Source organism: Oryx dammah, unplaced genomic scaffold (assembly GCF_014754425.2).
Source record: "Oryx dammah isolate SB20612 unplaced genomic scaffold, SCBI_Odam_1.1 HiC_scaffold_12, whole genome shotgun sequence".
Classification (NCBI taxonomy): domain Eukaryota; kingdom Metazoa; phylum Chordata; class Mammalia; order Artiodactyla; family Bovidae; genus Oryx; species Oryx dammah.
Genome location: NW_024070196.1, coordinates 10,458,610 through 10,485,737, shown reverse-complemented (window position 1 = coordinate 10,485,737; position 27,128 = coordinate 10,458,610). Strand labels below are relative to the sequence as shown.

At 40.7% G+C, this 27,128-nt stretch overlaps 1 long non-coding RNA gene across 1 annotated transcript in view; it reads left to right on the top strand.

The window, feature by feature from the left end:
* Window positions 1–26,446, top strand: part of LOC120871456 — a 33,619-nt gene extending 7,173 nt beyond the window's left edge. The window contains exons 2-3 of the long non-coding RNA XR_005723019.1: window positions 25,845–25,953; window positions 26,414–26,446. This is a non-coding gene — a long non-coding RNA (uncharacterized LOC120871456). The remainder of the gene's footprint in view (window positions 1–25,844; window positions 25,954–26,413) is intronic.
* Window positions 26,447–27,128: the final 682 nt, after the last annotated feature.

Sequence of the window (27,128 nt, the reverse complement as noted above, 5' to 3'; positions counted from 1 at the left end):
ATGTTCTCCCTGGTACCCTATCTTGAAGAAATATTTTACAATAACACCCAACTACATTATTCTCAGACCATCAGCTCCTTATTGCAAAATTCATGCTTAAGTTGAAGAAAGTAGGGGAAACCACTAGGCTATTCAACAACAACAACAATGTGCATGCTCAATCATGTCCAACTCTTTGCAAACCCATGGACTATAGCCTGTCAGTCTCCTCTGTCCATGGGATTTTTCCAGCAAGAATACTGGAATGGGTTGCCATTCAGGTATGACCTAAATCAAATCCCATATGATTATACAGTAGAGGTGACAAATAGATTCAGGGGATTGGATCTGGTAGACAGAGTGCCTAAAGAACTATTAGCAGAGGCTCATAACAGTGTACAGGAAGCAGTGACCAAAACCATCCCACAGAAAAAGTAATGCAAGAAGGTAAAGTGCTTGTCTGAGGAGCCTTTACAAATAGCTGAGAAAATAAGAGAAAGACAAAGGAGAAAGGGAAAGATATACCCAACTGAATAAAGAGTTCCAGAGAATAGCAAGGAGAGATAAGAAGGGCTTCTTAAATAAATGGTGAAAGGAATAGAGGACACCCGTGGTGGATTCATGTCAATGTATGGCAAAACCAATACAGAATTGTAAAGTAAAATAAAAAATAAATAAATAAATAAAAATTAAATTAAAAAAAATAGCATAGGAATAACTAGAGATCTCTTCAAGAAAATTGGAGATATCAAGGGAATATTTCATGCAAGAATGGGCACGATAAAGGACAGAAATGGTGAGGACCTAACAGATTAAGAAGAGGTGGCAAGAATACGCAGAAGAACTGTACAAAAGAGGTCTTGACCTGAATAACCACGATGGTGTGGTCACTCAACTAGAGCCAGACATTCTGGGATATGATGTCAAATGGGCCTCAGAAAGCATTACTATGAATAAAGTTAGGGGAGGTGATGGAATTCCTGCTGAGCTATTTAAAATCCTAAAAGACAATCCTGTTAAAAGTGTTTCACTCAATATGTCAACAAATATGGAAAACTCAGCAGTGGCCACAGGACTGGAAAAGGACAGTTTTCATTCCAGTTCCAAAGAGGGGCAATGCCAAAGATTATTCTGACTTCCATGCAGTTACACCTATTTCACATGCTAGTAAGATTATGCTCAAAATCCTTCAAGTTAGGCTTCAATAGTACACGAACCAACAACTTCCAGATGTGTAATCTGGGTTTAGAAAAAGCGGAGGAACAAGAGATTAAATGGCCAACATTTGTTGGATCATGGAGAAAGCAAGGGAATTCCAGAAAAATATCTACTTCTGCTTCATTGGCTACGCTAAAGCCTTTTGACTGTGTGGATCATAGCAAACTGTGGAAAATTCCCAAAGAGATACGAATACCAGAACACCTAACTTGTCTCCTAAGAAATCTGTATGCAAGTCAAGAAGCAATAATTAGAACCAGACATGGAACTACTGACTGGTTCCAAATTGGGAAAGGAGTATGACAAGGGTATATATTGTCACCCTACTTATTTAACTTCTATGCAGAGCACATCGTGTGAATTGCTGGGCTGGATGAATGACAAGCTGGAATCAAGATTGCTGGGAGAAATATCAGTAACCTCAGATATGCAGATGATACTACTCTAATGGCAAAAAGTGAAGAGGAACTAAAGAGACTTTTGATGAGGGTGAAAGAGGAGAGTGAAACTGCTGATTTGAAACTCGACATTCAATAAACTAAGATCATGGCATGCAGTCTCATAACTTGAAGCAATTAGAAGAGGAAAAAGTAGAAGCAGTGACAGACATTTTTCTTGGGCTCCAAAATCACTGTGGGCAGTGACTATAGCCATGAAACTAAAAGACACTTGCTCCTTAGAAGGAAAGCTATGACAAACTTAGATAGCATATTATAAATAAAAAGCAGAAACATCACTTTGCTGACAAATGTGCATATAGTCAAAGCTATGGTTTTTCCAGTAGTCATGTATGGATATGAGAGTTGGACCATAAAGAAGGCTGAAAAAAAAAATGTAGTCACTCAGTCATGTCCAACTCTTTGCAGCCCCCTGGACTGTAGCCCACCAGGCTCCTCTGTCCACAGAATTCTCTAGGCAAGAATACTGGAATGGACTGCCATTCCCTTCTCCAGGGGATCTTCCTGACCCAGGGATCAACCCTGGGTCTCCTGCATTGCAGGCAGATTCTCTACCATCTAAGCCACCTAGGAAGGCTGAGTGCCAAAAAATTGATGCTTTCAAATTGTGGTGCTGGAGAAGATGCTTGAGAGCCCCGTGAATGGCAAAGAAATCAAACCAGTCAATCCTAAAGGGAATCAGTCCTGAATGGTCATTGGAAGGACTAACAATGAAACTGAAGCTGAAGTTCCAATGCTTTGGCCACCTGATGTGGAGCCGACACTTTGGAAAAGACCCTGTTGCTGGGAAAGATTGAAGGCGAAAAGAGAAGGGGCAGCAGAGGATGAGGTGGCTGGATGGCACAGCCAACTCAATGGACATTAGTGTGAGCGAACTCCAGGAGATGGTGAAGGACAGGGAAGCCTGGCATGCCTCAGTCCATGGGGTTGCAAAGAGTCTGACACAACTTAGCAACTAAACGACAGCAACAACATTATTCTACCTATCCTGCTTGCCAAGCAATTTTTCAGCTTGCTCTCTTCCAAAGGTACAAACACACTGGGAAACAGTGACTCCAAAATGATCAGATGTTGATTGTCTTGCCAGTAACAGTTCACATTATGAAATAATTTGTTGATATTATTATTTATAAATTAGGTTATTATGAGTTTGGTTAGTATGAATCATTTCTGAGAATTGGACGTAATGCTTTAGAGTTTAAGAATCCGAAAAGTTGAGGGTCATATTAGACTAAACCTTCTTAGGGACTGGTTTTGCCTAGAACACTTGTACAAACTCTTTCTAGACATCTTAGCTGCACAGCTGCCATAAACTAAGATTCCTTAAGATGTCAAAGATAGAGGTTCCATCAACAATTGAGTCCTAGCCACAAAATTGAACTCTCTAGTCAGCTGTATCACAACAAAGATTTTTTTTTAATTATTAGTTTCCTACAGTGCTTTTTGTCTCTAGATTAGCTGTTATCAAGGTTTAAAATGGGCTGAGGTGACATCAGTGAAAATAGTAAAATGAGGAACTCCAAATTCCACCCCTCCATAAGAACAACGAAAACTAGACAAAAGACTGTCAGAATCAACTTTCTTTGAACTCTGGAAATTAGCCAAAGGCCTGCAACAACCTGGCAAAAATATTTATTCAAGGAAAATAGCTAGTTCCTAGTAAGTACTAATGGGATTCCAGTCCCATCACCCACTCCTTATATCAGCGATAGTTGGGAAAATGATAGCCTGCATTTCTGGTACCAGAGTGAGTAAAAAGTTGTTATTAGTTATTTGTTCTGATCTGCCTGGTGGCTCCCTAGAATGGTGACTCAAAGGCATATATCTATTCTGCCTAACTACAACTTCCCTCGTGGCTCAGTGGTAAAGAATCCACCTGCCAATGCAGTAGACACAGGCTCGATCCCTGGGTCAGAAAGATCCCTTGGAAAAGAAAATGGCAACCCATTCTAGTATTCTTGCCTGGGAAATCCCACAGACAGAGGAGCCTGGTGGGGTACAGTCCATGGGGTCGCAAAAGAGTCAGACACAACTTAGTGACTAAAGAACAACAGCAACTAGCCTAGTACTAAAGCTCCTTCCCAGGGGTATTTGTTGAAAATCCTTATAGTCTACTGTCTTAGGTTGCTGCTGCCAAGGTGATCATTAAATAACTGGGGCAAACAGTAGGCCAAACAAAAAGCTTGTGAGGAGAATGAGTGTCCTGTAAGGACAAAGTCTTGAGAAGGTCAAAGGCCAAATGCATGCGTAAGATTGCATGCTCAGGAAGACCCCCACAAAACTCTGAAACTCTCACTTCCTACTGACTTTACAGCTCTAAGGCTAGTGTTGAAAGTAGGCCACAATAAACACCTATGGGTCCTCTGCAAAGGCTGGAAGATTGTTTGGTTCCAGGTACAGGCATACCTTATTATGTTTCACTTTATTGCACTTTGCAGACATTACATTCTTTGCAAATGGAAGGTTTGTGGCAACCCTCCATCAAGCAAGTCTACCAGCACCATTTTTCCAATAGCTTTTGCTCATTTCATGTCTCTGTGTATCAGGAAGATCCCTTGGGGAAGGGAATGGCAACCCACTCCAGTACTCTTGCCTGAGAAATCCCGTGGACAGGTTACAGTTCATGGGGTCACAAAGAGTCGGACATGACTGAGCACAAGGCACCCTGATGTCACATTTTAGTAATCTCACCATTTTTCAAACCGTCTCATTATTATTATGCTTCTTATAGTGAGCTGTGACCAGTGATCTTTGATGTTATTATTTTAATTGTTTTGGGGCTCCATGAACCAGGCCCATATAAGGCAGAGAACATAATCAATAAATGCTGTGTGTGTTTTGACTGTCCCATCAGCCAGCTGTTCCCTGTCTTTCTCCCTTTCCTAGGGCCTCCCTTTTCCCTGAGACACAACAATTTTAAAATTAGGACAGTGAATGACCCTACGATGGCATCTAAGTTTTCAAGTGAAAGGAAGGCTGTGTCACTAAGTCCTGTCTGACTTTTTGCAACCCCGTGGACTGTAGCCCGCTAGGCTCCTCTGACCATGGGATTTCCCAGATAAGAATAAGGGATCGGGCTGCCATTCCCTCCTTCAGGGGTTGTCCCAACCCAGGATTGAACACGTGCCTTCTGCAGCCCCTGCCTTGGTAGGCAGATTCTTTACCACTGCACCACCCAGGAAGCCTCACATGCCTCTCAATTTAAATAAAAAGTTAGAAATGATTAAGCTTAGTGAGGAAATCATGCCAGGGTGAAAGCTAGGCCTCTTGAACCAGTTGCCCAAGCTGTGAATACAAAGGAAAAGTTCTTATAAGGAAATTAAAAGTGCTACTCCAGTGAATATATGAATGATAAGAAAGCAAAACAGCCTTATTGCTGATATGGAGAAAGTGTGAGTGAATCAAACCATCCACAACGTCCCCTTAAGCCAAAGCCTAATGCAGAGCACACCCTAAGTCTTCAGCTCTATGGAGGTTGAGAGAGGCACGGAAGCTGCAGAAGAAAAGTTTGAAGCTAGCCGAGGTTGGTTCATAAGGTTTTAAAAAAGAAGCCATCTCTATAACATAAAAGTGCAAGGTGAAGTAGCAAGGACTGTTCTAGAAGCTATAGCAAGTCATCAAGATCTAAGATAATTAATGAAGGTAGTTACACTAAATAACAGGCTTTCAATGTAGATGCTGCTGCTGCTGCTGCTAAGTCGCTTCAGTCTTGTCCGACTCTGTGCGACCCCATAGACGGCAGCCCACCAGGCTCCCCCGTCCCTGGGATTCTCCAGGCAAGAACACTGGAGTGGGTTGCCATTTCCTTCTCCAATGCATGAAAGTGAAAGGTGAAAGTGAAGTTGCTCAGTCGTGTCTGACTCTAGTGACCCCACAGACTGCAGCCCACCAGGCTCCCCCGTCCGTGGGATTCTCCAGGCAAGAACACTGGAGTGGGGTGCCATTGCCTTTTCCCAATGTAGAAGAAAAAACCTTAAATTGGAGGAAGATGCCATCGAGGACTATCACAGCTAGAGAGAAGTCAATGTCTGCCTTCAAAACTTCAAAGGACAGGCTGACTCTTTTCCTGGGGCCAGCACAGCTGGTGACTTTAAGCTGAAGCCAATGCTCACTTACTATTCTGAAACTCCTAGGACCTTTAAGAATTATGTTAAACCTACTCTGCCTGTACTCTGTAAATGGAACCACGAAGCCTGGATGACAGCCTATCTGTTTACTACATGGTTTACTGAATATTTTAAGCCCAATGTTAAGTAAGAGCTACTGCTCAGAAAAGAGTTTCCTTTGAAAATATTCCATTCATTGACAATGAACCTGGTCATCCAAGAGTCTCTGGTATGGATTTACAATGAGATTAATGTTATTTTCTTTCTTTTTCAACAAATTCCTAAAATTATTTATTTATTCTTATAATTTATTTAAATTTACTTTTATGAGCTTCCCAGGTGGTGCAGTGGTAAAGAATCTGCTTGCCAATGCAGGAGATACAAGAGACTCAGGTACGACCCCTGGGTAGGAAAAGTCCCCTAGAGAAGGAAATGGCAACCCACCCCAGTATTTTCGCCTGGGAAATCCCATAGACAGAAGAGCTTTCGGGCTACAGTTCACGGGGTCACAAAGAGTTGGACATGACTGAGCACCACCACCCATTATTTATTTGGCTGTGATGGTTCTTAGCTGGCACTTAGAATCTTTAGTTGTGCAATGTGGGAACTAGTTCCCTGACCAGGGATCAAACCCAGGCTCCCTGCATAAGGAGCAAAAACGTCTTAACCACTGGGCCACCAGGAAAGATTAATATTGATTTCAACAATGTGCTTACTAACACATTTATTCTGCTGTCCATGAATCAAGGATTAATTTTGGCTTTTAAGTCTTATTTTAGAAATACATTTTGTAAGGCTATAGCTGTCATAGATACTGATTCCTCTGATTGATCTGGGCAAAGTAAACTGGAAAACTTTTGGAATGATTCACAGTTCTAGATGCCATTAAGAACATTTGTGATTCATGGGAAGAGGTCTTGATGCCAACATTAATAGGAAGATAAAAGAAGTTGATTCCAATCGTCATGGGTAACTCTGAGGGATTCAAGACTTCACTGGAGGAAGTAACTGCAAATGTGGTAGAAATAGCAAGAGAACTAGAATTAGAAGTGGAGCCCGAAGATGTGACTGAATACTGCAAACTCACAACAAAACTTTAACGAATGAGGAGTTGCTTCCTAAAGATGTACAAAGCAAGTTTTCTTGAGATGGAGTCTCCTCCAAGTGAAAATGTTGTTTGAACAACAAACTATGAAGTTTGTTGAACAACAAGATTTAGAATATTATATAAACTTCATTGATGATAAGACAATAGCAGGGTTTGAGAAGCTCGATTCATTTTTTAAGTTCTGCTGTGGGTAAAATCCTATCAAACAGCGTTACATGCTACAGAGCATGTTCATGAAAGGAAAAGTCAATCAATGTAGCAAACTTCATTGTGGTCCTGTTTTAAGACTTTGCCACAACCACCTCAGCCTTCAGCAACCACCTCTCTGAAAGGTCAGCAGCCACCAACACTGAGGTAAGACCCTGCACCAGCGAAAATATTACAACTTCCTGAAGGTTCAGATGATGGTTAGCATTTTTTAGCAGTAAAGGTTTTTAATTAAGGTATGTACATTTTTGTTTTTTTAGACATAATGCTATTGCATAATTAATAGACTACAGGGTAGTGTAAACATGACTTTTATATGTGCTGGAAATCAAAAAGTCTGTGACTAGTTCTGTTGAGATATCTGCTTTATTGCAGTGATCTGGAACCAAAGCTGCAGTATCTGTAAGGTGTGTATATATTCATGGAAGCTCTGCCCAATCATTAGCTGACCACTAAGATAATATAACGGAGACTCCAGGGGCCACATAAAGCAAAGAACAGACTATAGAATTAGTCTGTTTAGAAAAGTCACTAACCAATAGCAACTACAATAAGCAGCAACAGCAAAAAATCCTAGGGAATGGAGAATTAACACAATTATTATCATCCAAAGTCTATACTTTACAGTAAGATTAATTCCTGGTGTTGTACATTCTATAAGTTTTGACTAATGTATGATGACATGTATCTAAAATTACAGTATTGTACAGAATGGCCCTAAAATTCCTCTGCACTCTGCCTATGCAAACTTTCCTCCCTCTAACCCCAGGCAGTCGCTCATCTCTTTACTGTCTCCGTACTTTTGCCTTTTCTAGAAGGCCATATAGTTGAAATCATATAAGATATAGCTGTTCCAGATTAGCCTTTCTCACTTAGTAATATGTGATAGTTTCCTCTCTGTCTTATCCTGGTTTGATAACTCCTTTTCAGTGCTAAATAAGATTCCATTTTCTGGATGTACCAGTTTATTTATTTGTTTACCAACTAAAGGGCATACTGGATGCTCCCAAGTTTTGGCAATTATGAATAAAGTTGATATAAACATCCATGTGCAGGTTTTGTGTTAATGTGAGTTTTTAACTCCTTTGGCTAAATATCAAAAGCATGATTCCTAGATTTTGTGGTAAAATTATGTTTAGTTTTTAAGACACCACCAAATGTTTCCAGAGTGCCTGTACTATTTTTCATTCATGCAAGTAATGTATGGGGCTTTCCAGGTGGCACTAGTGGTAAAGAACCCACCTGCCAATGCAGGAGGCATAAGAGACGTGGGTCAGGAAGATCCCCTGGAGGAAGAAATGGCAGCCCACTCCAGTATGCTTGTCAGGATAACCCCATGGACAGAGCATCCTGATGGGCTCGTGGGCTTGCAAAGAGCTGGACATGATTGAAGTGACTTAGCACACAGGCAAGCAATATATGAGAGTTCTTGTTGCTCCATATCCTCGATATGTTTTGTTGTTCTCAGTATTTTGAATTTTAACTATTCTAATAGATGTATAGTGATATCTTGTTTTAATTTTCAAGTTCCCGATGAAATATGATGTTGACCATCTTTTCATATGATTGTTTGGTAACTGTATATCTTCTTTAGTAAGGTATCTTTTCATATCTTTGGCCCATTTATAATCAAGTTTTGTATTGTTGTTGGGTTGTAAGAGTTCTTCGTATATTTTGGATAAAAGACCTTTAACAGAGTTGCCTTTTACAAATATTTTCTCCCACTCTATGGCTTGTCTCCTCCTCTTCACAGTGTCTTTTGCAGAGGAGAAGCTTTTAATTTTAATGAAGGCCAGCTTATCAGTTCTTTCATGGAGTTCGCCTTAGGTGTTATATCTAAAAAGTCCTCACCATACCTAAGGTAACACAGATTTTTTCCAGTGTTATCTTCTAGGAGTTTTGCAGTTTTGTGTTTTACTGTTAGGTCTGTGATATATATACTTTAGTTAATTTCCATAAAATGTATAATGTCTGTGTCTAGATTCATATTTTTATATATCGATGTCCAGTTATTTCAGCACCATCTGTGGAAAAGTTCATCTTTACTCCATTGTGCTGTCTTTGCTTCTTTGTCAAAGACCAGTTGCTTGTATTTATACAGATCTAATTCTGAGCCCTCTCGGCTCTTCCATCAATCTACACGTCTTTCCTTTTACCAACACCACACTATCTTGATTACTGTAGTTTGTACTAAGCTTTAAGTTCAAGTTGTGTCAGCCCTCTGATTTTTTTTTCTTTTCCTTCAATATTGTGTTGGCTATTCTGGATCTTTTATCTGTGTACATTCATTTACTTATTTAAGTTTCTTAAATTTTATTTCATTTATTTATTTTGGCTACACTGGGTCTTCGTTGCTGCAAGCAGTCTTTCTCTAGTTTTGGGGAGCAGGTACCACTCTCTCGCTGTGGTACATGGGCTTCTCATTGTGGCGGCTTCTCTTGTTGCAGAGCACAAGTTCTAGGCACACAGGCGGCCGTGCAGCACACAGGGCTTAGCAGCCCCGCAGCATGTGGAATCTTCCTGCAGCAGAGATCCCCTGCACTGGCAGGACGATTCTTATCCACCGGACCACCATGGATGGCCTCTGTGTACATTTATAATCAATTGTTGATATCCACAAAGGAACTTCCTAAGATCTTATTAGGATTGCATTGACTCTATAGATCAATGTTGAGTCTTCCTGTCCATGTATATAGAATATCTCTCCATGTGTTTAGGTCTTTGAGTTCTTTCATCAAAGATTTGTAGTTTTTTTAACTAGATGTTGCACATATTTTGTTAGATTTATACCTAAGTATTTCATTTTAGAGGTATGCTAATATATGTGCTATTTTTATAAATTTTAAATTCCACTTGTTCATTATTAGTACATATATACTTCTGTATGTTAACCTTATATCCTGCAGCTTTACTACAATTGCTTATTAGTCCCGGAAAGATGTTTTTTGTAATTATTTCAGATCTGTATAAACAATCATGTCATCAGTGAACAAAGAAAATTCTGTTTCTTCTTTAAACTCTATAACACCCAATTCCACTCTCCCCTCAGCTGCTGGCAACCACTGTTCTCTCTCTGCTTCTCTGAGTTCAGCTGCTCTAAGTACCTCATGGAAGTAGAATCATACAATATTTGTTTTTGCGTGTGTGTCTTTAGCATAATATTGTCCAGATTAATCCACGTTGTAGGATATGTCAGAATTTTCTTCCGTGTTAGGGCTGAATAATACTCTATTGTATGTATATTTCACATAGAATGTATTCATCCATTACTGGACACTTGGGTTTCTTTCATGTTTTAGCTGTTTTGAATAATGCTGCTATGAAAATGGATACAAAACATCTCTTTGAGACCCTGCTTGCGGTCCTTCTGCGTACATAACCAGAAATGGAATTGCTAGATCATATGGTAATTCTATTTTTAATTTTGTGGGGAACTACCATATGTTTTCCACAGCAGCTGTACCACTTTACTTTGTCACCAACAGCACCCAAGAGTTCCAATCTCTCCAAATCCTTCCTAGCACTTTTTATTTTCTAGTTTTTTGATAGTAACTGTTCTATTGGGGGAGAAATGGTATCTCATTTTAGTTTTAATTTGCTCTTCCCTAATGATTAATGTTGTTGATCTTTTTTTAATGTGCTTATTGGCCATTTATTTATCTTCTTTGGAGAAATATCTATTCAAGTCCTTTGCTGATTATTGTATCAGATTGTTTGGGGGGATTTTTTTTTAATGAGTTTTAGAGTTCTTTATATATTCTGAATATTAATCCCTTACCTGATATATGAGTCCTGGGCTTGAATTCCACGTCTACCACTTATTAGTAATCTGAACTCAAGCAGAATTTTGAAACTTGGTTTCCAGATTTCCTGAAGAAGGGAATGGCAACCCACTCCAGTATTCTTGCCTGGAGAATTTCTTGGACAAAGGAGCCTGGTGGGCTGTAGTCCATAGCGTCTCAAAGAGTTGGACATGACTGAGCAACTAACACTTTCCTCATCTAACACTTTCCTCAACTAACACTTTCCTCATCTAACACTTTCCTCATCTGACAAATGGATAATATAATAAACCCTACTTTGTGTGTTCTTATGAGGTGTTCTTATAAAGCACCTGGCACACAGAAAGTGATTATTACTTTATATTATTTTAGTGTGCTTTTTTCCCTTTTGAGCTGTTTTAGTTGCATAATTTAGTGGTGTAGGGTGAGATAATTCTAGAGTGGTTTTTATCCCAGTGAAAAATAATGAGACCACTTGGTGCTGTCCCAAGGGATAGAGAGAAGGAATAGGGGATGGGATACAACTTCATGGGATACTTTATCTAGCTTTTTGATAAAAGAAGAGGAGAAAAAGACAGAGGAATCAATTATGTTTAATTTTGGTTTAAAAGTTTCCTTCTTAGTCCAACATGTTTGGTTTCAAGCCATATGTTTGAGGACACTGACAGAAGGAAGGAGTAGAGAGACTCCAGACTGTTCTTCGCAGCAAATGGAAATACAGTAAGAAGAATAGCTTAATAGTGAGTCTTTCTCTTTCTCTATGGCATATTTGTTTTTTGTTGTTTAGTCCCTGAGCCATGTCTGACTTTTGTGACTGTCATGGACTGCTGCTCTCCAGGCTCCTCAGTCCATGGGATTTCCCAGGCAAGAACACTAGAGTGGGTTGACATTTCCTTCTCCAATGGCATAAAATAAATATATTAATATATATGAATCTGAAATTTTTATTGGATGTTCAGATGTATAAAACTATCAAATTACCTTTGAGTGTGAATGTGGTATACAAATAAAATTTTAGAAAAATATTAAAAACTATAAATATATATAAACAGAGCTATAACAGTTGTCCCTCTGAAAGAGGCGATTAAAAAAACAACCTATGGGGTGGGGTGAGGTAGAAAGTGGGAAGGAGTTTCAAGAGGGAGGGGACATACATATACCTTTGGCTGATTCATGTTGATATGTGGCAGAAACCAACACAATATTGTAAAGCAATTATCTGCTAATTTAAAAAAATAATTTTTTTAAGTAAAAATAAAAAAGAAAGTATAGAGCTTTGTTTGATAACCCATCATGTCCATTTTGCTCCTAAAAATAGTAAATATTTTAAAGTATAAAAAGTAATATTTATATTCCATAATGAAATTTTTAGTAAAAATGGATGAAACCAAAGAAATCAGATTATATATACATATATATATGTATACAGGATATACATGTATACAGGATTAAATGCTGTTACTTACTAATGCATTTAAGGTAACTGATAAATTCATTAAATATCACCATGTATAACATATTTTTATGAAAAATAATTGTATTTTCAAAGAAATTGCAAAAACAGTGGCATTGTTTTACTTTTTTCCCCCTAACTTTTGGCCTTGCTGTGAAGCATGCAGGATCTCAGTTCCCCCACCAAAGATCAAACCCGCACCCCCTACAGTGGAATGGCAGAGTTTAACCACTGAACTGCCAAGGAAGTCCCTGTTTCACATTTTCAAATCTCATTAATATCTAATATAATCAAACATTCTCATATCTTCCTATTTTATGAATGCAATATGTTGCTTTAGTAGAGTTTTGTAAAGAAAACCCAGTCTGACATAAATATGTTGCTATAAAAGTGAAGAGTAATAACATTTTTGTATATTTGAGGATATTTTTCTTTGAAACAGTATTCAACAAGGAATAGTTTCTTAAGGCTAGTTACAGCATGAAGTCTGAAAATAGATCAATGAACTTTAAAAACAAAATCATCTGGCTAGAACCATTATCATTTCAGAAATAAGCATACTATGTAATTTGAGGTGACTAGCATAGTTATATCTGGATTACTATAATAAATATCTGTCAGAAGCAACAGTCATCATCTCAATAATCATACACATTTATTTTATTCATCAAGAACTTACACAAATAATTCTTCTGCATCAAAAAACTTACAAATGTCACAAGAGAGTTAAGTAATGGTCTACACAGGAGAAAAGGAAAACTCTGCCAAGGAAAACTGTGAAGAAAATTTTTCCCCATTACATTTTTTATTGGTATAGTTGATGAAGAAAGCCTAGTTTTGCCTTCCTGTTTAGGCTTCCCTGGTTGCTCACATGGTAAAGTGCCGGGGTCCAGCCCCGGTGGATCCAGGGTGATTCAAAAGGTGGACGGATGGGCGAGGAAAAACTTATTTATTTATTTAATTAGAAATATAAGATTAGATTAGGAAGAAATAGTGTAGTAGGAAAATGAGTGGAGAAAAGAGGCTGATTAACTTGGTTTACATGGAAAACCAATAAAGTTCCAGACAAGGAACTTGCACCGTCTACGTTGGGCCACAGGCGCCCACGTGAATAGCGGAGGGTGCCCTGCCTTGGGCTCCCTCTTGCTTGGGTCTCAGAAGCCCGGACAAGTAAGTAGACTCGGTGAGCCTCCATGTTCCAAGGGATCAGCCTGAAAAGGAGAGGGAAGAAGAGGGAGCAAGAGAAAGAATTGACATGGGGGAGGCCAGGCTTGTGCAAAAACCCCTCCAACTTTATTATTTAAAAAGTGTTTATATACCCTAAATTTTACATAATGGAAGATACAGAGTCATGCAGGGGCAGCAGTCCTGACCCTTTCTGTATATCTTTTTGTATACAAAAGGTCTCAGGAGATTTACTTTATCTTCTGGCCAAGAGGCTTGCTAACACTTTTTGGCTCTCTTCCTTAATGAATGTTAATCTCGTTTCCCCTGAAGTGTTTTTCTTTAATCTGCATCTCCTTAGAGCACTAAAGTTACATCTCTATAGAACAAAGGCGCAGTGCGTTATAACAAAGAAGGTACTTAACTCAAAGATCTAATGTTGCTACTTGTTTTTTCTGTATACCAACTATATCAACAAATAAAAGATATGACAATTTGGCAGCAAGTATTGGCTCAACAATGAAATGCTTAATCAGTTTTATTCTAATGATCTTGACACCTCTGAAGCCCCTGCATTCCTAGGATGTTTTAAGCTTCCTGTGCCTCTTGGGGTTGGGAGACTGTAAATAATCACATGCACAGCTGTAAGAGTCCTGCAGACAGGCTAGAAAGCCATCAGATGGGTTTTTGGATTGAAACACTCGTATTATGTCTGGGAGACTTATTATCTAAAAGCTCTAAATTAACCTTTCCCAGAAAAATGTGGTGGGGGGATAGGTCCCCTGTTAATGTTAGAAGAGTGGATGAAAAGCATAATGTAGTATGGCAGGCAGACTCTGGTTTTGGGGGTGGATGCTCAGGAATTTTCAGGGGTTCCCCCTGAAGCCTGATCACGCCCTTGCGTTTTGTCAGGCTTCCTTCCTCATGACCTTTGCCATGGGTGGGGTTCCTCACGCTGGCTCTTGGCAATAAAGAATCTGCCAGCAATGCAGGAGACCTGGGTTCAATACCTGGGTCGGGAACCACTAGAGAAGGGAATGGCAACTCACTCTGGTATTCTTGCCTGTAGAATCCCATGGACAGAGGAGCTTGATGGACTACAGTCCACAGGGTCACAAAGAGCTGGATGTGTGTGTACTTGCGTGTGTGCGTGTAAAGTGGCTTCCGTCGTGTACGACTCTGTGTGACTTAGGAGCCTGCCAGGCTTCTCTGTCCATGGGATTCTCCAGGCAGGAATACTGGAATAGGTTGCCATGATGAGCAACTAACACTTTGGTGCTTAGTCTGAGAAGGAACACAAGAAACTAATTCTTAGAATTAAAAACTGCTTTCAAAATCTCAAATATAAGCCACAAACAATATTTATTTTTATTTATTTACTTATTTGGCTGTGCCAGATCTTAGTTACTAACATGTGGGATCTAGTTTCCTGACCAGGATTGAACCTGGGCCCCTTGCACTGGGAACACAGAGTCTTCACCCCTGGACCACCAAGGAGGTCCCACAGACAGGCTCTTTGATAAAAACATCAAAGCTTAAAGAGAGGAGAAAAACAAGTATGTATTCTATAAAGTATTTCCAAAAATTCAGCAATGATAAATACACCATTTGTATACTTGAAAATACAGTTTTCATGTTTTGAATATGTATCCCGAGAAAAGTTTTGACTATTTTGTTCTAGAAGATTCAGAAATAAAATTTACACATATATATATTATGTATCCAGGACTGTGGATATATTATGTACATCAGGAATTCTCCATATGATTAACATTCTGGACTGTCCAAACAATGTCAGACCATGAGAAACCAAACGTGACCACATCTGTATTATAAAAAGAGCATTGAGAAGGAACACTGGAAGAATGAATCACCTATGTCTGTGTTTTCTGCTCAATGTTTTTGATAAGGTCAGTGGACAAATGTAAAAAGAGCAATGACTTTTTTGTTTCCAGACAGCCAGGCCCCTCTCACTGGCTCACCACAGTTATACAAGTTGTTGTTGTTCGGTCACTAAGTTGTGTCTGACTCTGGACTGAAGCACGCCAGGCTTCCCTGCCCTTCACTGTCTCCAGGCGTTTGCTTAGGTTCATTCCTGTTGAGTTGGTGATGCTGTCCAGCCATCTCATCCTCTGTTGCACCCTTCTCCCCCTGCCCTCAGTCAGTGTCAGGGTCTTTTCCAATGAGTTGGCACTTTGCATCAGGTAGCCAGTGTACTGGAGCTTCAGCATGAGCCTTTCCAGTGAATATTCACAGTTGATTTTGTTTAGGATTGACTGGTTGGATCTCCTTACAGTCCAAGAGACTCTCAAGAGTCTTCTCCAGCACCACAATTCAAAAGCATCTAATTCTTCAGTGCTCAGCCTTCCTTATGGTCCACACTCACGTCTGTACCTGACTACTGGAAACTACATGACAGTGAAAGTGTCAGTCGCTCAGTCGTGTCCAGCTCTTTGCTATCCCAGGGACTGTAGCCCAGCAGGCTCCTCTGTCCAGGGCATTCTCCAGGCAAGAATACTGGAGTGGGTAGCCATTCCCTTCTTTGGGGGATCCTCCCGACCCAGGGATCAACCCTGGGTCTCCTGTACTGCAGGTGGATTCTTTACCATCTAAGTCACCAGGGAAGCCCAGAAAAGTCATAGCTTTGACTATACAGACCTTTGTTGGCAAGATGATGTCTGCTTTTTAACACGCTGTCTAGGTTTGTCAAAGCTTTCCTTCCAAGGAGCAAATGTCTTATAATTTCATGGCTGTAGTCATAATCCACAGTGATTTTGGAGTCCAAGAAAATAAAATCTGCCTCCATTTCCACTTTTTCCCCTTCTATTTGCCATGAAGTGATGGGGCTGGATGCCATGATCTTAGTTTTTGAATGTTGAGTTTTAAGCCAGCTTTTTCACCCCCCTCTTTCACCCTCATCAAGAGGCTCTCTAGTTCCTCTTTACTTTCTGCCATTAGAGTGGTGTCATCTGCATATTTGAGGTTGTTGATATTTCTGCCAGCAATCTTGCTTCCAGCCTGTGCTTCACCCAGTCCTACATTCTAAATATTTGAAGAAAGTCTGCAGTTGGTGCTTTACTTCTCTCTGGTCTCTACGTCACTCAGGATTGTTTCTTAATAGTCTACATTCAAAAAAAAAAAAAAAAAAATTTCAGGTAAGCACAAGCTTACTAAATTTCACTTAACCAAATACATTTTAAAATAGAGGAAACACTTCACTTCTCACAACACAAACCTTAGTATTCATATTCACTAAAAATCTTATAATTACCAAACATGAGAACTGGGGATGTGTTTCTTTATTTGGCAGAGAACTACTAAGTTTATTTTCTGAAAAAAAACCAAGCCTGAAGTATCAAGTTACTGGAACATTTGAAACATGTTGAAAAGTTCTTTTCATACTGTTACATTAAAATTTCATGTCTGTCTCACAACTTTAACGGATCTTTAACATATACATGATTTTGTAGCATCATGCATTGGTCATTTGGAAGACAGTTCACTGAGCTATATAGATCTTCCAAATGTTGGCACACTTCATTACACAACATTGAAAAATCACATTTGCTAATATTGCCACCAATCTCATCAGAATTTTTGTGTTTTGGGAAGCTATCAAACTAACAGATTTTTTCAAAATTCTATTTTTTGCTTGAAAGTTTGAATTTTATCACTGGCAACAAATACTGCCAGTTATTTTCCTGGAAGTATCAGAATTACTTGGCTCATTTCCAAAAAAAAGTCTGCCTGTTTTCAAGTCTAGGAAACCGTAGTTCATCTTTCAGCTGTTCTTTCAAGAAAAGATGAGATTTCATTTAAAAAATTGACTAGTTTAGCATACAATTTCAAATAATCACATGTGATTTCCTCAAGACAACCATTGTATATAAAAGTTAATAATTTGTGAAGTGAAGTGAAGTTGCTCAGTCGTGTCCGACTCTTTGCAACCCCATGGACTGTAGCCCACCAGGCTCCTAGGTCCGTGGGATTTTCCAGGCAAGAGTACTGGAGTGGGTTGCCATTTCCTTCTCCAGGGGATCTTCCCGACCCAGGGACTGAACCCACGTCTCCCGCATTGTAGGCAAACGCTTTACCATCTGAGCTACCAGGGAAGCTCAATAATAATAATAATAATAATAATAAAATATATTATTATATAATAATACAAATAATAAACTGTATTGCTCTGTAAATGACTGCTTAAAGGAAACTGGCTTTTCTTTTTTCTTTCAAGTGTGCAGTGGGGGAGAATACAGTAACTTCTAGCAATTGGCACCACAACCTTGATTCATACAACTATTACTACTACTAAGTCGCTTCAGTCGTGTCCGACTCTGAGCGACCCCATAGACGGCAGCCCAACGGGCTCCCCCCGTCCCTGGGATTCTCCAGGCAAGAACACTGGAGTGGGTTGCCATTTCCTTCTCCAATGCATGAAAGTGAAAAGTGAAAGTGAAGTTGCTCCGTCGTGTTCGACTCTCAGCGACCCCACGGACTGCAGCCCACCAGGCTCCTCCGTCCATGGGATTTTCCAGGCAAGGGTACTGGAATGGGGTGCCATTGCTTTCTCCATGATTCATACTAAGGCACTTAATTTAACCCACCATTTTTTTGTTACCATCAGTGCAAATGTGAACACACCGAAAAAGTCAAATAATGCTTTAGTATTATTAATAGAATGTTTTGACCTTTTGGATACTGAGATATTTTTCAGGGGCCACATGTTGAGAACTGATAATCTAGAATGTGAGCTCTGTGAAAACATTGAGTTTATTTTGTTTACTGTTATGTTTTCAACACTGTTGTATCTAGAATAACGCCTGACACACAATAGATGATTATAAATATTTCCTGAATGTATTAATGAAGCAAGGAAAAATGAGAGATTGATCCTTTGTGAAAAACAGAATAACAAAATATATGTGTATATATTTTACTATATATAGCTCAATAATTAACCAACACTTGCCACAAAATGACATGGTAATCTAGTTTCATTATTGCCATTTCCTCTGAAGAGTCCACTTACTTCTAAATTATGAACAAAAGAGGCTAAAGGACCTTTGTCAAGAAAGAAATGTAAAGGGTGTCCGAAATGCAGAACAAATGCTATTTTTTTTTTTTTCTGTAGAAGCACAGAGCTGACATGCCGTTAGAGATCATTTAGCCTCATGCTTTCATTTTTTACAAATGAGAAAACTAAGCTGTGGGGTTAAAAGACTGGCCCAAAATCATGCTTAGCAACGAGACTAAAATATAGGCTGTTTCACATTTTCTCTTGCACATAGCAATAATAGGAGTGGGGATGAGAAGCAAGAGAAGAACGTTGGTAAATTTTACGTGTAGGAGACTGGTGAAGCAAGCTCAGAGGCAAAAACTCAAAGCACTACGCAGGTGGAAGAGGAACGGGAAATTAAAGGGTGAGATAGCTAAATGGACCTCCCATCCAGCGTCTTGCTCCTCCCCCAAACAGCTCAGGTCGGAGAGATGCAAGGACTACCTGAGGACTCAAGCTTGTCCCATGGACTGTGGGCAGGAAAGGAGTCAGGATCTCAGAGGTGAGCAAAGAGGGCCCTGAGCCTTCCTGTAGAGTAAGAGAGATGGGGCCCTAGGCTGGAAAAGCCCCCAAAGAATGTCCTTGGCATTTTTCAGCAGGGAACTATTGGTATTTTGCATGGCATTGTCCTGCAATTGCAGGATATTTACCGCCCTTACCCCACTCACCCCCCAAATCCCTAAGTCACTGTGACCGCTAAAAATGTCCTGCACGTTTCCAAATGCCCACTAGGGGGCTCCTATCACTCCTGATTACCGTTTCCCCCTTTACTTAATCAATAGCAGTCATCACTCCAGAATGAGTGCGCATAGCCCAGAATGAAGAGAACAACTAAGTTTCAGAATAGGATTTTAACATCAAAGCTGAAATAGTAGGCTTTTCTTATAGGGCAGGTTTCTTGAAAGAGGAAACGTGTTTTTTGAGTTCTACATGAATAAACACTTGGGAGGACTCAGGACGTTTACATCATAAATCAAAGAGGAAGTATGAAGTTGGCTATGGAAAGGAAACAAAAAGAAGAAAATCTGAGGGCAAGTGACTAGAATTTAGAAGCTGATAGGGGCTTCCCTGGTGGCTCAGATGGTAAAGAATCTGCCTGCAAGGCAGGAGTCCCAGGTTCAATCCCTGGGTCAGGAAGATCCTCTGGAGAAGGAAATGTCAACCCAGCATTCTTGCCTGAAGAATCCCCATGGACAGAGGAGCCTGATGGGCTACAGTCCATGGGGGCACAACTGAAGTGACTAACACTTATACTTAGGTGCCTAAGAAAAGATTGTACCCTCTGTCCACTCTCCTCAGTCAACTGAGAAGACAAGAAATCCCCTGCAGGAATACAGAGGGTAGAGAGGATCCTCAGCTTGCTTCTAGCAGACCTCCGTGGATGACTAAGACATTTCCCCGCACCCTGCAGGACAGTGAGCATCCAGCAGTTTCCTGAGCTCCCCAAAGCACCCAGGAGTGGCTGAGAGAGGGATGGCAGAACAGGAGGGGCCCTGTACTCAGGGCAAACTTGGCAGAGGTGGGTGGAGACATGGGGCAGCAAAGATGGGAGCTGGCGACCAGACCAGGGAATCACCCAGCTCAGCAGATCCTGGACCAGGGGCCTCTGAGGTCAGAACAACATGTAAATCCCTGGAAAAGAGAAGGAAAATGGAGAGGGGGAGAAGCCCTGGATTGACTGAGTTTAATCTGTAAATTGCAAAGTTCACACAAAAGGTTAAGTTTTAGGCTTTTAAGTGGAAAGGGGACTCAGCAACTAAGTGCAGTAATAAGGACAGAGTCCAAGAAATTCTCTCTCTCTATTTTCTTTGCCAGTGTAGCATGCGGGATCTTAATTCCCCAATCAGGAATAGAACCCATACCCTCTGCAGTTAAAGTGCAGAGCCCTAACCACTGACATGCCAGTGAAGCGCCCCCCCGCCCCCAAGAAATTTATTTTCAATACATTAGTGAATATTCCAGAGACTAGCAAGGAGAGATAAGAAGGCCTTCTTAAATGAACAATGCAAAGATATTGAGGAAAACAATAGAATGAGAATAGTGATCTCTTCAAGAAAACTGGAGATATCAAGGGAACATTTCATGCAAAGATGGGCACAATAAAGGACAGAAATGGCAAGGGCCTAACAGAAGCTAAAGAGATTAAGAAGAGGTGGCAAGAATACACCAAAGAACTGTACAAAAATGTCTTAATGACCTGGATAACCGCAATGATGTGGTCACTCACCTAGAGCTGGACATCCTGGGGTGTGAAGACAAGTTGGCCTTAGGAATCATTTACTATGATCAAAGCTAGTGAAGGTGATGGAATTCTAGCTGAGTTATTTAAAATCCTAAAAGAAGCTGCTGCTATAGTGCTCCTTGGAAGGAAAGCTATGACAAAACTAGACATTGTATTACAAGTAGAAACATCACTTTGCTGACAAAGGTACATACAGTCAAAGCTATGGTTTTTCCAGTAGTCCTGTATAGATGTGAGAGTTGGATCATAAAAAAGGCTGAGCACTGAAGAATTGATGCTTTAGAATTGTGGTGCTGGAGAAGACTCTTGAGAGTCCCTTGGACTGTACAGAGCACAAACCAGTCAATCCTAAAGGAAATCAGTCCTGGGTTTTCATTGAAAGGACTGATGCTGAAGGTGAAGCTCCAATATTTTGGCCACTTGATTCGAAGAGCGTACTTATTGGAAAAGGGGATGCTGGGAAAGATTGAAGGCAAAAGGAGAAGGGAGTGGCAGAGGATGAGATTGTTAGATAGCATCACTGATTCTATCTATTCATGTCCATGCATCAGGGAACATGAATTTGAGCAAAGTCCAGGAGATAGTGGAGGACAGAGGAGCCTAGGGTGCTGCAGTCCATGGGATGGCAAAGTGTCAGACACAACTCAGCGACTTGACAACAGTAAGCCTTTTTAATTTCAGGATGTATCTAGGGGCCAAATAAGAGTTATTCAGTTCGTTTAGGGTTGATTATTTGTGTGGCTTTGATGACTGTATATTGGCAGACGGGTGCTCCTTTTACTCCTCTGTGATTGTAAATATCACTGAAGTAGCCCCTACCTACACAGAGGGTGCAGATCTGTTAATTTTGCCATTATCAATGGATGAGAGACTTGAGCTGGAATTTGTTCATTTTTTAATCAGTGAAATATTTATTCTCTATTTTGTGCAAAGCTTAATTTTAAAATTAAGTGTTGGGACTTCCCTGGTGGTCCAGCAGCTAAGACTCTGAGCTTCCAGTGTCTAGGTTCAGTCCCTGGTCAGGGAATTAGATCCCACATGCCACAACTAAGAGTTCAAATGTCAGGACAAAATACTTGGCACAGGTAAATTAAACAAGTAAATACTGTTTACATTTTAAAAGCAAATAAAATTAACTGTCATGAAGAAAACAAGCAACTTAGACTTTAGGATAGCTTTCTTGTAACACCCTCCAAAGCATTATAATTCCTAACTGAGAACCATAGTAAATTCAGGGAGAGAAATTCCACCTTAGATTTGACTAAATATCTAGGAGCAAATTGGAGAAGGCAATGGCACCCCACTCCAGTACTCTTGCCTGGAGAATCCCATGGACGGAGGAGCCTGGTGGGCTGCAGTCCATGGGGTCACTAAGAGTCAGACACAACTGAGCGACTTCACTTTCACTTTTCACTTTCATGCATTGGAGAAGGAAATGGCAGCCCACTCCACTATTCTTGCCTGGAGAATCCCAGGGACGGGGGGAGCCTGGTGGGCTGCCGTCTGTGGGGTCACACAGAGTCGGACACGACTGAAGCAACTTAGCAGCAGCAGCAGCAGCAGCTAGGAGCAAATGATTTTCTCTTTGTTCATACCCTTAGAGAGGTTTTTTTATTGATGTCATTACCATTTTAATTTTTTTATTTGCTAGATACACCCAGGTGGCTCAGCATTAAGGAATCCACCTGCAATGCAGCAAACGTGGGTTCAGTCCCAGGGTCGGGAAGATCCCCTGGAGAAGGCAATAGCAACCCACCCCAGCATTATTGCCTGGTAAATCCCATGCACAGAGGACCCTGGTGGGCGACAGTCCATGGGGTTGCGAAGAGTCGGCCATGACTGAGTGACTAAACAACAGCAAAAGCAACAAATGTGGTATACAGACTCAACCCGCCCATGCAGATGAGCAAAACGGGCACCCTTAGCCTACTGAACACCTTCACTCCAGCTAAGCCTGGAGCGGATTTCCTTGTTTTGATACAGGTAGAAGCTCATATTTTACATTAGGTAATTTCTACCTCCCTCTTTCTCTCCAGAGAACAAGAGAATTTTAGTTTGTTCTCAAAGAATGCCAGATGAAAAAAAAAAATAAAAAGAAGAAGAAAGCCTTAAGCTCATAAGCACATAATCAGATCTTCCTGCCTTTCATGCAGACGGTTGTTTGGTAAATTTCTGCTTTATGTTCCAAAAGAACAAAGTGGCAATGTTCTCACACAATTCTAGTTTTGCAACAAAGTCTGGTGAAATGTCATGTTCTCAGTATTCAATATGTGGGTTTTTAAGGGCAGTCTCCTTGCCATAATGTCGAAACCAAGTGTTAAAACAAAGGAATGTGCTGAAGCCAGCCAATTTTATTGCATACCTGACACCTTTTGTGGTTGACCTTATTACTTAATTCACGAAAAAAATTGCAAGCTTGGCTTTCGGGTCATTTCTGATCGCCTTGTGGTTTCTTCTGCTACTTAGGAACTTCGTATTCTGCTTTTCACTTGTTTGTTTTCCTTTTCAGTGAAAATGCGTTGGTAACTTGAATAGTACCTATGCTTCAGTTATGTAAAGAAGAAAGAGAGATGACTTCTTAAACTTCTGAATGGTATCAATGTGTTCTTGGGTGAAGATCTCTGAGGCTGAATAGAAAAGAAATGCAGTTATGAATGTAGAATTTCTTTTCCTTTGATCACTTCATTCCATAACTAACAAGACACATGAAACGTAAAATTCTAAGAACTAACTTTTAAGCTCAACGTTTAAAAGTCACCTTAATTAGAAACTGGATATTAGTCACCGAGCTTGCCAAGCATCTTACTTCCTGCACTTGCAACTAGTTTTTTCAAACAGGTTAAAAACTGATAAGAAGCTTAGGAAACTCTTATCAGTCATTGCAAAAAAAAAAAAAAAGTTTAACCCGTTCTAATCTGGCAAGACTTAAAAGGCCTAAATTCCTTGAAGTATTAGGGGATTTATTTATTTATTTTTTCTACTTGCTAAGTATGCAGTATAAGAATCATTTTTGTTACCATAAATTCAGATTTAAATATCTTATTTATGTGATATACTGTATGAATGCATCTAGAGGCTATAAACAGAGAAGGCAATGGCACCCCACTCCAGTAGCCTTGCCTGGAAAATCCCATGGACGGAGGAGCCTTGGTAGACTGCAGACCATGGGGTCGCTAAGAGTCGGAAATGACTGAGCAACTTCACTTTCACTTTTCACTTTCATGCATTGGAGAAGGAAATGGCAACCCACTCCAGTGTTCTTGCCTGGAGAATCCCAGGGACGGAGGAGCCTGGTGGGCTGCCGTCTATGGGGTCGCACAGAGTTGGACACGACTGAAGCAACTTAGCAGCAGCAGAGGCCATAAAAGAGATGGTTGCTTAAGCTGATACAGTAGAATGTACAGGAAGTGCTGATTAGAATTTGCACATTTGCTCTGAGTTTGTGAATTCCAAGCAGGCTTGCTAATAGGAAGTAGCAGTCCTTCCATGGCTGTGTAGCTCTAGATCACGGCCACCACCTGTGTCTGTTTCCCATGGATGATGCCCTTTGATATTTTGGTGCATATCCTTAGTGTCTTTTTCTCTCTTTTCATAGACATTTTTTAATTTGCAAAGTTAATCTCAGACTGTACTGTTAGTTCATTATCTTTTTTCATTAATAGTGTGTTACTAATTAAAAAAAAAAAAATATATATATATATGGTCAGGGATTTCCTGGTGGTCCTGAGGTTAAGAGTCCACCTGGAAATGTAAGCGACGGAGGTTCGATCCCTGGTCCCACCTGCTGTGGAGTCACTAATTGAGATCACACCTTGGCTACTGAGCTCGGGTGCCACGAAAAAGACCCTGCAGTGGAAAATCCCACATGACGCATCAGAGACCCCACGTGCCTCAACTACAACCCGGCACAGCCAGATACATAATAGACAGATAAATTTAAAATTTAAAAGACAAGGTTAGCCATGCCAGCTAACCCATCATTTGCTATAATAAATCTGTATGCAGGTCAGGAAGCAACAGTTGCAACAGTTAGAACTGGACATGGAACAACAGACTGGTTCCAAATAGGAAAAGGAGGACGTCAAGGCTGTATGTTGTCACCCTGCTTATTTAACTTCTATGCAGAGTACATCATGGGAAATGCTGGGCTGGAAGAAACACAAGCTGGAATCAAGATTGCCGGGAGAAATATCAATAACTTCAAATATGAAGATGACACCACCCTTATGGCAGAAGGTGAAGAGGAACTAAAGAGCCTCTTGATGAAAGTGAAAGAGGAGAGTGAAAAAGTTGGCCTAAAGTTCAACATTCAGAAAACGAAGATCATGGCATTTGGTCCCATCACTTCATGGCAAATAGATGGGAAACAGTGGAAACAGTGTCAGACTTTACTTTTTTGGGCTCCAAAATCACTGCAGATGGTGACTGCAGCCATGATATTAAAAGACTCTTACTCCTTGGAAGAAAAGTTATGACCAACCTAGACAGCATATTGAAAAGCAGAGACATTACTTTGCCGACTAAGGTCCATCTAGTCAAGGCTATGGTTTTTCCAGTGGTCATGTATGAATGTGAGAGTTGGACTGTGAAGAAGGCTGAGTGCCAAAGAATTGATGCTTTTGAACTGTGGTGTTGGAGAAGACTCTTGAGAGTCCCTTGGACTGCAAGGAGATCCAACCAGTCCATTCTGAAGGAGATCAGCCCTGGGATTTCTTTGGAGGGACTGATGCCAAAACTAAAACTCCAGTACTTTGGCCACCTCATGAGAAGAGTTGACTCATTGGAAAAGACTCTGATGCTGGGAGGGATTGGGGGCAGGAGGAGAAGGGGACGACAGAGGATGAGATGGCTGGATGGCATCACTGACTCGATGGACGTGAGTCTGAGTGAATTCTGGGAGTTGGTGATGGACAGGGAGGCCTGGCGTGCTGCAATTCATGGGGTCACAAAGAGTCGGACACGACTGAGCGACTGAACTGAACTGAACTGAACTGATTAGGCTACACTTGACCCTTGACTAACACAGATTTGAATGGTGCAGGTTCACTTATATGCAGAATTTTTCAAACAGGAAGTACCACAGTACTACCTGATCCACTGTTGGTTGACTCTGAGGATACCGAACTATGGATACAGAGGAACCGTGGATGTGGAGAAACCACATGAGAGGGGGGTCAACAGTAAGTTTTATTCGGATTTTCTACTGCAAGGAGGGTCAGCAATCCTAACCCCATAATTAGTCAAGGTCAACTGTACTTTCCTATTGTTAGCCACTTAAACTATTTCCAATTTTTACCTAGTGTAAATATTGTTGTGACTAGCATTCTTGAACATGTATCTTTGGGCATATCCTAATATTTCCTGTAGACAAATTACTAACAGTAATATTGTTGGGTCAAAAGGCAAATAGTTTTAAATCATCACATGTAATATTACCACCCTAAGATAACCCCTGGCAACAATTTGATGCATATTTATACAGTCTTTCAAAAAATGAATATGTATGTGCAGGAATACATATGTAGTTTCTGAAAAGTTGTTATTGTGTTCTGTACGGGAGGGGACCTACTCAAGAATTTTAAGCAGGGGAAAGATACAACTTGATTTTTTTTTCTTTTGGCCACTCCATGTGGCTTGCAGAATCTTAATTCTCCAACCGTGGATTGAACCCCAGCCCTGGCAGTGAAAGCGCTGAGACCTAACCACTGGACCACCAGGGAATTCCTGGTTTTCTCTTCAGAAGGAGCAATCTGGCTGACCTGTTAAAGACCGACCATCAGAGAGCCAAAGCAGAGGCAGAACCCAGGTGGAGTCTGTGGCAGTGACCCCGGAGAGAGGCCGCAGTGGCTTGAGGCAAGGGGCAGCGCTGGGGGAGTGAACGGTGGTCAGATTCTGGATCTCTCTGCAGGAACACAGACGGTACGTGGAGGACGAGAGAAAGAAAGCAGTGCAGGTTAACTCCACGTTCTGGTGGTCTGAACACCTGGAAGGATGATGTAGATGTCGAGTAACAGGGGAAAGGTGTGAGGAGTCCATTTGGAGAGAGTGAGTTTGAGATGTCTAGTACATAGCCAGGTGGAGAGGTCCAGTAGGCTGTTGAGTATGAATCTGGAGTTCCAGGGTGAGCAGGTGCTGAAAATATATATTGGGAATCATTGGCACATAAATGATATTAAAAGCCAGGAGAGTGGGTGAGATGACCAAGGGAGTGAGTACAGACCAAGAGAAGAGGAAGTACAGACTGGTGAAGGGGAGTGGGGCAGCATGGGAGCCCTTCTTCTGCACCGGGCACTTTTCTCCGTGTTTTGCAGAGATTACAGGGTGACTCATTTAATCTCAAAAAAAAACCTCAGCG